Genomic DNA, 16,954 nt, shown 5'->3' on the forward strand with positions numbered 1-16,954 from the left:
GATGAAAACGGAAAACGAAGTGGTTACGGGTACTAGAAATTCCTACCTACCAGCATCCCAATGTCATAATGAACGACGACGACGACAATGACGACGAGGAGGAGGACGACGACGACGACGACGACGACGAATTGAATTCGAACGAGACGTGGCTTGTAGATAAATGAATGTGTCTGTGTGCGAGAGAGAAAGAGAGAGAAAGAGGAAACGATTTTGACGCTAAGAAAAAGTAGAAGAGACGACTCGTAGTTGACCGATGTGCCGAAAGGATTAAGAGGGGAATGCACTAACCTGGCTAACTTCCTACTTTGGCTCTGACTCACGGTGTTTGCCTTGCCTTTGCCCTCCCTTGTCCCGTGCCGTGCCGCGTCTCGAATCGCTTGGCTCGGCTCGCCTTACCCATCGTCCTACCCTCCCCGAGATTCTTCACCATTGTATCGCGTCCTTCTTCGCTTTCGCGCCCCTCTCTTTCACTCTCTCCCACCCTTCCACGCTCATTCTCCCTCCCGCCCCGTCTCTCACCCTCCTTCCCTCTCTTTCTCTATCTTCTTCCGTCGGACGAAGTAGGAGACTTCTTACAGGTATGTAGCGTAACACACGCAATATATAACACAGAAGAACCATTCGTCGGCTCGTTACGCGTGTAACAGAAGTAAAATTATTCGAAGTAGAAGAAGTTGGCTACGTTCGTCGAGCGACATTCGTCGTTCGTTTGTTTCCTTTCTTCGCCATCATTCGTCGTGATCTTTCGCTTTTGAATTTCCTACGTGGTCGCATTTTCGCGCGACCAATCGTACCTTCGTATTTTTTCTCTCTCAACGAAGAACACTGTCGTTTCTTTCGTTCTTTCTTTCGTTCTTTCTTTCTTTCTTTCTCTCTTTCTCTCTCTCTCTCTCTCTCTCTCTCTCTCTCTCTCTCTCTCTCTCTCTTTCTTTCTTTCTTTTTCTTTCCTTTCCCACTTACACGCTTGGCAACACGAAGCACGTGCGACTCGCGCACTTCGTTCACAACTTAACACACAGATCTCTGAAGCGAGAGGAAAAGGAGATACGGAAATGTCTCTTCTTGTTTCTATTTCTGTTTCTTTTTGTTTTTATGAATGGACGCTTCGAATCTATCGCCTACCTATCTATCTATCTATCTATCTACCTACCTAACATTGTATAAGGATTTAAATAATCAACTCGAAGCAAAATTCAATCGCGCATTCCATCGTTATAATACAAACGACATTTTTTGCCTCGGTATATCGGCATTACGTATCGCGTTGCACGTCGAGGTCATTTGATATTCTCAAAATACGGGTCTTCTCCGTTAATTAAATGTCCTCCGAGAATCCAGCAAAATGAAATCGTTGATCGAATTAAAGAATACGGTGGAAAAAGGAGGCAGCACCATCTCGATCAGAACGGAGACAAATGAATACATATGGATCGAGAATGTTCGTTATAATATTTTGACAAAATATTTTTAAGTAACCTCTTTTACTTTACATCATCTCTGACGAGAGCGCGGAATTTAATCGACGACAATAAAGAACTTCTCTGAAATCGATGTTTTTATTTGGAATTATTATCAATCTCTTCTTGGACAAGCAAATGTCATTCCATAAATAAGACAAAGATCGACACGAGGTCGATTTTTTGACACGAATTGCGCTATTAATAATCATCGTCGATCGTAGCGCGGTATATTGACCTCTTCGATCCGATTATCAATAAAACTGGTTAGTTTTTCAACAAATTGAATGCATAAGAGAAGAAGAGAAAGAGATAAAGATAGAGAGACAAGTGGAATGTTTCAGGTACATTGGAGAAGAAACGTTTGAAATTAGCATCGTATACAGGTGTCGTTAGTTCTAGGAATTCGACTACCCTCCGCAAACCGACACCGGTGTAATATACCTTTTTAGCGAGTTTAGGTAAGAAGCCAGTCGTTCAGGTAAGAAATTCGGTAAGTTCGTAAATGGAATAGGAGAGTGACGGATAGATTCTAAGGGGAAAGCTGCATACCGTATCTTTTTTCACAAATGCAAAGAAAGAAGGAAAAATAGGGAGGGTGAAAGAGAGGATCATTCTTTGGTCGTCTACATCAGCGAATACATTGTTCTTTCGATAGGTCTCCGTAGCAGATCCTTTAACTTGGTTTCGATTACTTTTAAACTGATACCTGTTCTCTAGTTTGTTCCTTCACCATTCTACGAAAATCGCCATTTTACTTCAACTGTTTAAACATAGTTTTCTTTGGACGAATAAGAAAACGCTCGACGACAATAGAGAAGTACTTTTCCAGCAAAGTATATATCTGTCCTCGAGTAGAAACATAAATCTAAGTTTCTCAACTACTACACGTTAGAGGGAGAGGGAGAGGGAGAGGGAGAGGGAGAGGGAGAGAGAGAGAGAGAGAGAGAGAGAGAAATATGCGTGTTATAGATATCAGCAGGTAGAAGGGCGTGGGTCATACTTTAAAACGATTGTGAGCATCTTCGTTCATTCATCCGTTTATAAAAGGCATAGCACCCCATGTTTGAGATACCTTCACCGCTTGACGCCGTTCCGCATGGTTTCGCCGTTTCTCGCCAACCCTCACCGCGATTGATTTCATCTGCGATCGTCGTCGCTTCAAAGGCACCTTTTTCCTCTCCTCCTTCTCATTCTCTTACTTCCATCACTGGTACTGATCCACGTTTTGTTTCTCTCCCTCTCCCTCTCCCTCTCCGCCTCCCCCTCTCTCTGTCTGTCTCTCTCTTGTTTTCCATCTAACAAATTCTATCTTTAGACGGATCGCATTGGGCACATCGATTTCTTAACTCGATATTGTCTGACTGGCGTATTTACACACATCGTAGCATAAGTAAAAAGACGAATAAAAAGAAAAAGAAATAATAATACTAATAATAAAAAAAAAAGAAAGAATTTCCAGGTTGGATATTTAAAACCGAGTTTAAAGAAATTATCGATTAAGTTTCCAGGCTGATGCGTGGAATTGTGACGATATGACACTGCCCTTTAAAGTTATATTAATATACTTGTCGTACCCGTCTATTGCAGGTTGGGGAATGCATGCTCGACCGGCACGTGCCCACGTGTATTTATATGCGGAATGACAAACTACTGGAGTAGAGAATTAACAAGTGGATTCTACTATGATAAGAGAAAAACGTAACTTTGTTATCTGGTATCAAAAAAAAAAAAAAATAATAAAAATAAAAAAATAAAGAAGATAAAATAAGTCATCGAGTAGTTTGAATCTCCTTCTTTTATTTTTTTTTACCGCAAAAAAAATTTGCGGAGATCTCTTTGTCGTTCGATATATCCTTTTCTAAAATCTCGACCGATTAGTTTTTCCGAGAAAACTCTAGAAAGAAAAGGGCCGATATCGTTCTTTTCGCAACAGATCAACGGACTGACGCGTTTGAGAGGCACGCGTTATATATGCCCCATTGTGTCGTGTGACGTCATATACTCGTACGAGGCAAGTGCGCATGAAACTGCGCGCGTAGGGAGGACATTGAGTTGCATCGTATGCGCACACGCACTAGCTTCGATGCTTTCCTCTCGCTTTCTCTCTCTCTCTCTTTCTTTCGCGCGCACACGCTCTCCTCTCTCTTCCTCGTCATCTCGTGTAACATTCGAGAGAGGCCAGCGGTGTATAATTGGTAGGTGAATCTTCGGGAAGAGGAGGATAGGGGCCGCTTAGAAACAAGCACATCCGATTAATATTTAGGGCATGTTCATCGCCAAAGACTAGACTAGGAAACGTTATTCAAGATCGAATGATCTAAAGAAAATGGACTTTAATCGAGAAGAGAAAATTTGAACAAAGAAGAAAAAAAGCAATAAAAACTAAGATTATTCACTTATTTTAATTTTTTATAATGTATTTGTAAGTTGAAGTAATATCATCCGACTACTCGTATACTTATTCCCATTTCATTTCTTTGTGACTACGATCAATTATATTTTGCAATAAAATTTGCCTCTCTTTAAGTGTGTAATATGCATGTACGTATGTGTGTAAGTACACACTACTATTCTTAGTATTTATCAATCGTTCTTATCAGTGAGATTTAATTTATTTTTACGAGGATAAGATCAGAAAGTAGAAACGCTTTATCGGTTTACCGGCATTTGTATCAAAATGTAGTCCTTCGTGACTTTTCGTAAAATTTCAAAACTTTTCAAACCACGATACAACACAAATACAATGTACGATGTATGTATATCTTAAACCGTTTCTCTTCAAACGTTGACCTTCAAAGGTAAAGAAAAAAAAATTGAAAAGTATCTACGTTGAATCTTTCGTATCGTTAAAAAGGTCACCAAGGACTATATTTTAATACAAAAAACATATATATGTATATAATAATGTTTTTATTTCCGATCTCCTTTATTTTGTTGGCTAAGGAGACAAAGGATGATTCTGAACGTATAAAGAATTATATAAAATATTCTTATTCTTAACATAAAGATATATTTATATGGAAATTGTAATGCGACTTGTTAGAACAATGAATGAAAGTTGGGTATAGTGAAAGGAATTCGTTGAAAATTCTCCGATATAACTTCATCGTTCGCGATTCACATCGCGAAGTAAGCGAAGAAGTTACGTCCATTCTTTACACGCGATGCGTACTATAAGACGACACGATGATGAATATAGTACGATACACGTAAGCTATGTAGATACTATGTAGATACACATGTATAATAGGTAGATGTATATATGTATGTACATATGCACATATAATGTGCAAGTGAAAGAGTACGTCCATCGGGTTAGCACACGTGCGCGCGCACGCAAGTACCAGTTCGTATTAAAACTCGAAAGATACTTTACCCACACGAACACAGATATATATTTATATATATGAGTGCGTATGTGTGTGTGCGTATACGTCAATCGTGGGAGTATAGAACACGCTTGTGTACATGAATTCAATATTTATTACGGTGTCGCAGAGGTCGTCGAGTTAGTCTGTAAAGGCAACAGAGGGTCAAAATTGAAGCACGAAGAATGAAAAGAGAGATGAGTTGCCTGTCTTTTTCATTTTTTTCCTATTCCGAAAGAAATTCGAGCTAAATTATATTCGGGTATGACATAGTCTATTTAAAAAAAAAAAAAAAAGAGAGAGAGAGGGAGATAGAGAAGAAAACAAAAAACCACGAAAAAATTACGACGACGGTTGAAATTTATCCGAGACATGAGAAGAACGTGGCTCTTTGTAATTATGCACGCACGCCATGTTTTATTTTGAGTAAAGTTCATAGATCGTGTGCAACAGTTTGTTAAAGCAAAAATCGTACTTCACATTCGATTCTCAAGTTTAACTCGTGGTATAAAGTGTGTATAAAGGCATAAGCACGTTTATAATCGCGACACCGGTTACGACACAGCTTAGTTTGTACGTAAAGAAGCAAAGAGAGAAAGAGAGGGAAAGAGAGAGAGAGAGAGAGAGAGAGAGAGAGAGAGAGAGAGAGAGAGAGAGAGAGAGAGAGAGAGAGAGAGAGCGAGGGAAAGAAAGAGAAAGAAAGAGTGTCTGCTAGACAGCACGTAAGAATATGCACATATGAATGCATCGCTTACAATGCTTACATATTACAAATATTGGTTGAATCATTCATTTAGTATAGAGATTGAAATAACAAACTGACTCAAATTCCTTCTCCGGGGGGGATGTAAATAATTACACGTGTAAATAAAATACCACAAATCTTTTCAATGAAAAACGAACGAACACATATATCGCATACTATCGGAGCCTGGATTTCTAATGCTCATGTCTCTTATCGTTAGGTAAGCAAACTGAACGCGAGTTTCGATCTAACCGATTGTTAAATGCGTCGATTACGCAAGTAGGTTCGTAATTCTGACGGCTTAATGAACAAATTGATTACGGATACCTTTAAATGTGCTGTTTGGGAAAAAGAAAGCACCTGATTCGAAGAACACTTATGGAAAATTGATAAAGACTCGATCGAAGAGAGAGAAAGAGAGAGAGAAAGAGAAAGAGAGAGAGAGAGAGAGAGAAACATGATGATCGTCACGTTGATCTTTGAAAAGATTCTTCCGGTTTTTTCGTGTTTATCGAACGTTGCACGTAAAAAAAAGTTTTTTGATTATATTTCCACGAATGAATGTTTCTTAACCGACATTAAATTGAAACAAGAGAAAAGATAGTAACGGGCCATTGATTTTAATTAATTAAAAAGTTAATTAAAAAGTTAATGCATAATGAATGCAGAGTAACAATAAAATAATTACTATGTAGAATATAGTTTAAAAAGGTAAGAGAGCAACGATGAAGGGAGAGAGAGAGAGAGAGAACAAAAATGGAAGACCAGAAACATAATCAAAAAAAGATCGAGTGGCGCCATATTTAAAAATCCAATGCAATTAAAATCCTTCGTCGATCCAAAAGCTATTATACCCGTGTAGTATTACCCGATGTAACATGCGCGCATTAGATTAAACACAAAAGTTACACAACGTGATTGCGCTGCTTCGTACAAAAATCATCGAGGGAGATAGTGTGTTCTTTTCTCTCCCTCGTAAACCTGCCACCACCGCGTTGACTTTATCGGATGCGTTATTATCACCCAATACGGTTGCGGATGCGCAAAGAACGTTGGTTGCCACGGTCGTTTATGAGGAGGAATCGTAAGATGGACGGAACTGGAGCGGGGGAGGGGGAAGGCGAAGGGATGAGAGAGGGGAGGCAGACATAGACGGTGAGACAATAAGAAAAATGAGAGAGAAAGAGAGAGATAGCGCGATGCGAATCACAAACACGGTGAAGCGGATCAACGAACCCAACTGAGAAATATTCGTAGATCGCGCCGAAGTAGAGAGAGAACATGCATGAAACGACGCGTTAAGACACGTTCAGACAAGTTAAAACGCGTCAAGGAACGCCTCCTTATCGTCCCACGACAACGACGATCGATTTAAAACTTTGCTGCTACCTCGCCAGATCGTATGTACGAACGTAAATATGTGTGTATGTGTATATATACACAGGATTAATCTCGCATAACACGTGATCATCTTTTGATGTATTTAAAAAAAAATGTTTTCAAATTCTACGAGCGAAGAAAGAATGTCTCGTGAAATGTGTACTACAGCCACCTTGTGGACCTCGCTACAAGTTATGCGAGATGGTAAAATAGTTTCAAAAATCTATCGACCGTGGACATTTTTGAACAAGCGATTTCCAATTGGTTGCTCGTCCGTCAGACAATTCACCCTGCGAGTTCTTTCTCTTTTTTCTTTCTCTTTCTTTCGTAGACACAAAGTATAAAAGCAAAGGGAACGAGGATATTTCTCTGTCCGTCCGATAGGTTGGGAGGAAGGAAAGGAAGTTCATAAATTGATACAAGTTTATCGTCCGTCTATCACTATTTATCGACTGTATCGCAGACTATCGCGGGTCAGTCAATTCCGTACACTTCTCGCTATCGCGAAACACTAAATACATACATATATGTATATGGTGTATATACATGTATATATATGCTCTTTCTATTTGTGGTAATTCTTTTGAAATAAGGGAAACGATCGACGCGCATATTTCGTTAGTTAACGAAACGAAACGACGGCGATGACGACGACAAAATCGACGACAAAAATGATTAAAAGAAACAAAACGACGATAATGACGACAAAAACAACAATAATGACTATAACAACGACAGAATGACGACACAACGACACTGACGACACGATTACGATGCAGCAAAGAAGACATTAAGAATAGACTTTCCCACTTGGCAAATCCAATCGGGAGAAAGAGGGAGATTTTAGTTATTCCATTAAATATCCTAATTAAAGTATGACGGAGTTTAAATTTGGTCCAGGAGCATCGATTTATTTGAAGAAAAGTGGGGAATCTCGAAGATAAGAGAAAAAGAGACAGAGATATCGTTCGTACATACGTACGTTACACGCGCGTTGAAAAATTACTAAAAATGATTAAAATTTATATTACGAAGCGATTTGTCGTAGGGCGAGACAACATGGACGTAGTCTAATCAGGCGTTGAAAATAGTTGATGATATCGTCTCGCTGAAAACATCGACATGACTTTCATTTGCTCAAGACGAGGTCGAAATGAAGAAAGAGAATAGAGAGAATAGAGAGGAAAGAGAAACAGAAAGAAATTTATTTAAACGTTTATTACGATACTAATACCTGTCAACTGAAAACAAGGAATTACGAAGGGACATTCAACGTAGCCAACCGAGCGACGACAACGCAGCATCAAATTTCGCACGGTCAAGGGTCTCTAGAACTCTACTCTCGAAGGAAGCACGAGGTGTACGATGAATGCGACATAAGGAAGGGAGAGACGATAAAATGGAGAGAAATCAGACGGCTAAGAAAAGAGAAGGGGAGAGAAGAGAGAGAGAGAGAGAGAGGGAGGGAGAAAGAGGAGACAAGAGCGAAAAAGGAAGATAGTACGGTGTGTGGTGCGCGCGTGCGTGTCTTCTGTGTAGGCGCGTGAAACGAAAGGGAGAAAGACAGGAAACTATGCAACGTGCGATACGAGAGAGCACAGCTTCGATTTTATTCGTCGTTGTAGAGAATGATAGTCGGAAATGCAAAGGCAAGAATTCGCCCCGATCAAATCCCAATGAAACAACACAACACAACCTGCAGCACGTTCACGTCCATTTATATATTAAAGTGCACATCGCGTCTTTACTGGTAGTAAAGTCATGCGCGCGCGCACTGCTTTGCTCATCATCGTTCTCTCCTTGGCATCCCTTTTTTCGTCGTGACCATTATTGTCGTCGTAATATTACTTGTCTCCTACTGGTTTGCGAATAGTAGTAGTACTGAGAGTAGTACTAGTGGCAATATAGTACAGTAGTAGTAACACTAAAGTAGTAGTAGTAGTAGTAGTAGTAGTAGTAGTAGTAGTAAAGTAGTAGTAGTAGTAGTAGTAGTAGTAGTAGTAGTAGTAAAGTAGTAGTAGTAGTAGTAGTAGTAGTAGTAGTAGTAGTAGTAGTAATAGTAGTAAAGTAGTAGTAGAGTAGTAGTGTAGTAATAGAGTAGTAGTAGAATAGTATAGTAATAGTAGTGTGTAGTCGCGTCGTTGGCGGCAGCAACGACTGACGCGGCGCACAGCGTTACTATTATTATTCACTAACACAATAAACCCATTGTGTTCCCGGTGGCACATTCCGCGCATACGCTAGTATGCACGAGTACAAGGGTGGACGCGTGACACGATTCACCGTTCACCGGCCATCTCTTTTCTGTTGCGAGTCAAGCCGAACGGAGAATCGGATCCGTTCGGTCGGTGGGTTGCCGCTGCCGCCGGCCGGACACGCTCGTGGTGAATATCGCTACAAGTTTTCTCTGTTGTGTGTGTGTGTGTGTGCGCGCCGGAGAAAGAGAGCACGCGCGCGCGCGCGCGCGTGTGGGCACGATAGAGAGAAAGAAAGAGAAAGAAAGAAAGAAAGAAAGAGTAAGAGACAAGAGCGACACTGCTGTTCGCGACGAAGAGGGGATAGCAACGCGAAAGGGGGAAACTGGTGGGACGAGAGTCAATGTAAGAGGAGAAGGTGGGAGCGAAAGGTTGAGAGTGCGATCAGGGGAGGGATGAGGGAAGCAAGAAGCAAGAAGGTGGAGGGAAAGAGAGAGGTGAGCGACGAGGAAAGTGCGAGACGCGTATGGTCGTCGTATAAATAGAAGCTATAGGCGGCGTATACTGACTCCTAGAGTAGAGGTAGTGGATACTCGTAGCAAGGACGAATTACTTCGCTTGCTTTTACCACGGACACGGGAGTCACTGACACATTATAAAAGCTCGTGCGCACGTGCACGTTTACACGCGCGCACACGCGTAACGTACCGTACGTACGTCTCTCACTCTCTATGCGCGCGAGCGAGTCACGAAAGAATAGCATGCATATACGCGCATACACATCGCGCGCGCAACCACACACGCACACGCACACACACACACACCTATGTGCAAAGCACCGAGAGAGCGAGTTCACGCAGAATGCGAGGCTCTCTTGGATACAGGGTCCTGCCTGTGGTCACCACCACCCGCTGCCACCGTCTTCGTCCTCGTCGCCGTCACCGTCGCCGTAATCTGTCACTACGGCGACGTTCTCCTTCCTAGGCGCCAGTTTCGGCCATTCTGTTTCATTCGGTCACTAACCATCGATGTCTCGAACAAAAGATCAGAAGAGGAGAGTAGAGGAATACGGTGAACGAGAGCACACAAATGGCAGGGTTAAACACGTACGTGTACAAACATACACACACATACACCGAGAACGCGATGCCCAGAACTGGTAAATTCCGAGGCAATTATCGGCTTCGCAGAGAAGCTCTCGGACTCTCCGTACTTCTTCTTTACCCTCGAGAGACCGGACACGACTTTCCTTCTTTTGTTAGATCACACACACTGCGAAAGAAGAATGGAATAGTTTCCCGATAGTAGCACATATATTATACATACAACCGGTGTAGGACACGATCGGAAGCGAGAATAGAGGGAGACGTTCGCTCGTACGATTCTACACTTTGCGGATTCAATTTAACCGATACGCTGCGTACGCGAACGAGAATCACAAATGTTCCATCTACGAATTATTGACATCTTTCTTTTTTTATACATAGCTATTATATGTGCTCGCACCCGTCACCGTTACCGTCCTCGTCCTCGTCGTCCTCGTCGTCGTCGTCGTCGTCGCCGTCGTCGTCGTCGTCGCTGCGCGACGCCTCGTTCACACTCTCCCCCTCCCATTCATTCCTTCCTCCTTTCTTGCCACCCCGCACGACGACGATCACGTACAGTCTCGGACTTCTCGGTTGCTCAACTGAACCGCTTTACACTCCGGCAGCTCTTACAACCGAGCGATCACGCGCGCGCATCTACGTTCTCCTCCTCGTCGCTACGTTCCTCCCTCCCCGAAACCCTATCCCCAGCTCACTACGCTAGCGATCCAGTCGGGCGCGCGTATACGCGACGAGCATCGCGTAGAGAGCAGACACGCGGCCGCTAGCGAGCGAGTATGCCGACGTACGAAATATCTCTGACGATGACGCGTCGCACAATGTGCCTTCATTTTTTCACTCTGTTTCACTTTTTTAATTCTCATAGTTACACTACAAAAAAAAAACAAGAGAGAGAACATTCCGTTTCTTAACGTTGCGACGAACATCTAATTCGAAGTGTACGGCTAAAGACACAGGGTCGACGTTACTCGTCGCCGGGCCTGCTTCGTAGTTCGGTCTCTATCATCAGGGCCGTCTTACGGATTATCCTGATACACACGGCATCGACACGGTGCGAGTCTGCGCGCAATTTTTTGCTTTTTATTTTCGTTGCGAAGGATAATAACGATAATTTTATTGGTATTCTATTATTTTTTTTTTGTATATGGATACAAAATGACCGATAAGTCGTTGCTTCGGTCTGCTTTTGATTTTTTAATTTTATGATTTGAGAAAAAAGGAATTGTAAAGAGATACGAAGTGTATATATATATTCGAAGAAAATATTGTGTTGTATTGGGAAATTGATAAAAAATGTTTTATGGCAGTAAACGAAAAATAATTCAATTCGTGTTTCATAATATTTATAAAAGGCAATTACCATACAATCAAATATATTATGGTTGATGGTAAACATTTTGTCGTTCTTTTCAGCATTGCTTTTCCTTCGCAATAAAATAAATAATATTTTCTTATAGATCCGATCGTTCTTATAAGAAGAACGTGTTCGTACTTACTCACCGTGGAATTGCCGCAAAAGTATATGCGATATAAATTCAAATTACGCGCGCGAACTCTGCTGTGATTCTCTTTCGTTATGAAAACGTAATCGTAGAGAGATAGGTAACGAAATATCAGAGCGAGGATACATAAGCGCGCCAGATTTAAACAGAACTGTGTCGATCAATGCTGATACGGAGTCGTTACCAGGAGTCGAGAATTATTGAAAAGACACATCGTACTTGGCAACTCGTTCGATTCCCTACCCTTCTCTCGACGTTGGTACCTATTTCCGGGACACGACAGAATAGTGATAAAATGGATCTCTACTTCTCGCGTGTACATGATAACCAACCTGGTTTTATCTCGATCGAGTCTCGATCTAATATCACTTGACATTTAATTGTATTCGTTCTTATACCTTTGCTGAATAGTTGGATAAGTTTCTAACCTCACTCATTCTTTTCCTATATTGCTTTTATATGAAAGAAGAAGCGAGATATGAGAAAGATTAGGGACGAAGAAGTAAGGGAACTATAAGTTCGAATAGAACCGTGGACAGTGCATTAGCGAGTTAACGTTCTCTTTCTTTCTCAAAAAATCTGTCGATCCTAAGATCGTGTCGACCTCTTCCTTCGTTAGCGCTAATCGTTCAATCATTTCTTCTTTTGCTTGTATCACGGATCGAGCGTGGCAACAACATTCGATTAATCGTTCTTTACCTGTGGTTTGCTCGTGTACGTGGCGACGGTGGTGGTTGTGACGGGGGTGGCAACGGTGGCGGTGGCGGTGGCGGTAGTGGTAGCGGTAGTGGCGGATATGCTTCGCATCGAACAAAGGCGAGAACGAAAAAGCAAGTGCGTGCGGGCGTAGAGAAGAAAGCGGGACATAGGAGGATAGAAGCTAGAGAGAGACAGAGAGACGGAGAGAGAGAAAGAGAGAGAGAGAAAGGAAGAAAAGAAAGAGAGAGAGAGAGAGAGAGAGAGGGACAAACAGAAAGAGACTAACACGACGATCCTTCTTCTCCTGTGGCGCTGCTGTCGCACCGCTCACTCCTCTAGTCTATCGCTGAGAGCACTATCGGAGAACCACCGCACCTTCCTCCATGTTGCCCGATACTCGAGATTCTCTGCAGAGAGAAAGATCGACGATTGGCACTAAACACTACGAAGAATAAACGAAAAGAGAGAGATGATAGGGCACGTGCGTGCGTAGATTTTTTCTCTTTCTCTCTCTCTCTCTCCTCCCTTTTTTTCTTTCTTCTCCCACACACGTACACGCATACACAGAACACATATACACAATAAAGAGAGCACTTGACCGAAAAATGTACCGGCGGCAGCTCCCGTAGCCTCTCTGTCACCGCGCGCGCGCGTACTATCTCCACGCTCCTCGGCACTACTGGAGACCTTGCTCGCTCGTCTGCGACTAACGCGCGCGCGGTTGACCGAGAGAAAGACACCAAGAAGAGAGACAGAAACAGCTGTGACGCGCGACGCCCGGCCAGCCGCCATTTACAGAAACGCACACAGCCTTTCTTTTTCTCTTGCTTTTTCTCTCCCTCCCTTTTCCTCTTCTCTTTCTTTCCCACTCTCTCTCTCTCTCTCTCTCTCCCTCTCTCGCTCTCTCTCTCTCTGTCTTTCTTTTTCTCTCTCGACGTACCTTACCTCTCCGCCAGTGCAACCCTCCCTCCTCCCCAACCGACGCGTCTATCCGACCTATCCCAATTACAGCAACGTCCTTGAAGTGACTAACACCTCGTCGTTCACCGGCTATGTGAGAAATACGGAGTGGGATACGTGTACGTCAGTCGAAAGAAGGAGAAATATAGGGGTAATAGAGAAAGAGAGAGAGAGAGAGGAGAGGAAAAGTCTCGTTGCTGGGGAGAAGAGCGTTCCGACGACGATCACGACGACCACGACCACGACGACGACGACGACGACGACGACGACGACGTCGTCACGTCGACGATGATGAGAAGCGAGAGAAGCTCCGAGGAAAAGAAGGAAAGAAGAGGAAGAGTGCTTTAAACCTTCGTCGGGCGCTTCATAGGAACAAGACGAAAGAGAAAAGCGGTGTAGAGTCCATGGTTCCTGGAATGCTTGTCTCCGGGCAAGATAGGAGGGGACACCAAGCAACGAGGAAAGGGTGGAAGGACAAACTAGTGGGGATAACGAACACGCCTCCGTACACTGGAAAAGAGAGAGAATAGGAAAGGTTGCTCGACGTGGAACGTCAGAGAGTTACGGAGTAGCGCATTGAAATCGCGATCTTAATGCGTCTCTCTCTCTCTCTCTCTGTTTCTCCTCCTCTTTTTCTCTTTCTTTCTTCTCATCGTTCGCATTCGTTACCGCGAGATCGATGGCGCGCTAATCGCTGAGAATATCGTCGCGCGATGAAAGAAGAGTACCGATCACGCACAGCCTCCACCGCACTTGAATGACACTTGTAGCCCTTCTACGAGCTCTTCCATTACTCTCTTAATGAAATGAATATTGTATAGGCGAGCACGGGTCTCGTTCGCTCTCCAACGATTTATCTCATTCGATACTCCTCATTTCCTTGGGAATTTCTGAAGATTAAGATTATTCGATATTTCATGACGTATTCGATATATCGAACACGCATTTTTGCATATTCGAGACTTTCAAAATCGGATATTTATTATGACATTTCGAAAGATTATTCTTCGATTAGAAAATTCCTAGAGGTCATCGCACCGGACATTGTTTTAAATCGATTCTCTTAAAGGGTAATGGTTTTTCTTTGCTTCTCGTCGAACGACATCTCGATTATTGATTCAGCAGGTGTCGATCTTGAACGGTTAAAGAAATGCTTCAGAAAGTGGATTTTCCGAGTAACGATCGGAGAACTCGAATGCGATCGATTACGCTTACATTGCGTTGATTTCTTGCGTTATATACGTATTAATCGTTTTCTAAACATTCTATCGTTGGCAATACTATTGTCGAATTTCTCACAAAAACATTATTACGTCCTTTCTAACGGGCAGCTGCAACCTGACATCGAACAGAAAGAGTGAGCGAGCGAGAGAGAGAGAGAGAGAGAATGGGTGCGCGCGAAATTGGTCGGTTCGTTTGAAAGTTGAAGAAGCGCGCTTTTCGCTACTTGTATACATACTGGAGCACCAGCAGCACGCGCGCATACACACACACACACGCCGCACGCATGCACATGAACACATGGACGCACACATACGTTTAACTATTGAATACTCTTGCTCGTCGTAATAGACGCGTTTCCTGTTAAGCAAGCGTAGAAACTCGACTTTCGAAGAAACGAGGTTTTTCGTTCTAATCACGAAGGTGGTAAAGAGAAGGAGGAAGAGGAGGAAGAGGAGGAAAACGATGAGAGGTGAATCATCGACACTCGGTACACACATTCGTATCTATATACATAGGATATATAACACATATGGAAACCGAATACGTATTCAAATTGCATAAAAATTCTCACGCGTATATAGAAAAAAAGAAGAAAATGAAAAAGAAGAGAAGCGGCATATAGGCGAGGTACACGTGCGTCGTCGGCTCATCGTTCGCGTACGAGCCACTCACACTCGTGGGAACGAACAAAAGAGATAAGATCGACGCTTTGCACGTTAAACTAATTGCGCACGGCGACGGTGGCGATATTTAAAAGCAAGATATATATATATATATATATATATATGTATATACACAACATATATACATACATACGTACTTTGCAGCCGCCCTTCTTTACCCTTCTCTCTCCTCACCGGCGCTTCTCTTTCGCGCATCGTCCATTCTCCTTCGCCTCTCTCTCTCTCTCTCTCTCTCTCTCTTTCTCTTTCTCTCTGTTTCTTTGTAAAAGAAATGGAAAAAAAGGAGCACGGCGCGGGCGCACTGATTTCTCGCAAGATAAAAAAGAAACGCATCGGAGGTTACGTTAGGCGCGTCGTTCTCTGGAACAAAACTAAAAGAACAAAAAAAGAATAGAAAAAAAGAAAGATAGATGGATAGATAGTGAGAGAGAGACAGAGAGAAAGAGAGAGAGAGAGAGAGAGGGAGAAAAGACGCATCATCCCTCTCTCTTTCTTTCTCTCTCTTTTTAACACGCGCGCGTATTCTAACTTATTTGTGTTTACGTCACCGGGTGATTTTTTTCTTTATATTTTCTTCTTCTTTATAACTATTATTATTACTATTATTATCGTTGTTTGATACACGCGGATAGAAAACGGTAGGAGATTTCAAGTTTTGCGCTTTTATTTCCTTAATTTCTTATGATATAATACTAACAAAACATTTAGTTTTTACAAAACGTGTCTGTATGTTCTTCTTCTTCTTCTTTTGACGTGTGCGTGCGCGCGCTAGCGCGAGCGCGGTGTGTATGTGTGTCGTGACAAAAGCGGCTATGAGCGTTATGCGCGCATTTTGCGCGCATAGCGTTCCTGGTTAAAATGTAGAGATTATTTACGATTATTTCATAAGTTTAGTTTTATTTTTATTTCATTTTTTTTTTCTTTCTTTCTTTTCTGCGGCGAGTAGATGGATTTATAATAATAATAGTCATAATAATAATCATAATCATAATCGTAATAATAATAATAATAATAATAATAATATTAATAATAATAATAATAATAATAATAATAATAATAATAATAATAATAATAATAATAATAATAATAATAATAATAAAAGAGATTTATAATACGCAGATGAAGGATATGTCACGTGTGCCTCGCTTTCCCATAGGCTCTCTTCGTTCGAATTTGTATCTCGTTTTGTTTTTTTTCTTTTTCGCTTTTTTTTTTTTTACTTTACTTTTTTCTTCTCCTTTTTTGCGAATATCGATTTTGCGCGAGTCTACATGCGACGTGATCGATTTTGTTCTCTCTTTCCTTTTTTTTTTCTGCGATTCCTTAATATATTTCTTCGTGAATAATAAATGTATGATAAACGCATGAAGGGATAAAAATGCTACTACACAACATGCGATATAATAATAGTATCATTATACCTCGATAATTAGTAGCTATAAATAGTTTTCAATAATTATTTGTCCAAACACTGAATATTTTACAACAGCCATCGATATCTCAACTAGTCCATAACTCTATTAAACAGTTAGCAACTTTTACAGTTTCAATTTTCACTTTAATAGTTATGCGTAGCATGTCTGATCGAATATCGTATCAATAATAGGGGTATATCATAAATTTTGTAAT

At 41.8% G+C, this 16,954-nt stretch overlaps 1 protein-coding gene across 13 annotated transcripts in view; it reads right to left on the reverse strand.

Moving 5' to 3' along the window:
* The window catches only part of LOC127070333 (protein capicua homolog), a 31,430-nt gene extending 16,035 nt beyond the window's left edge, over positions 1-15,395 (reverse strand). For 5 of the 13 annotated variants that reach the window (XM_051008149.1, XM_051008147.1, XM_051008151.1 and 2 more), the window contains exon 1: positions 12,459-13,365. The gene's annotated coding sequence lies outside the window, so the exon portion shown is untranslated. The other 8 variants (XM_051008144.1, XM_051008140.1, XM_051008146.1 and 5 more) reach the window with 8 other exon arrangements.
* Between the last annotated feature and the right edge of the window lie 1,559 nt (positions 15,396-16,954).

Source organism: Vespula vulgaris, chromosome 18 (genome assembly GCF_905475345.1).
Source record: "Vespula vulgaris chromosome 18, iyVesVulg1.1, whole genome shotgun sequence".
Lineage (NCBI taxonomy): Eukaryota > Metazoa > Arthropoda > Insecta > Hymenoptera > Vespidae > Vespula > Vespula vulgaris.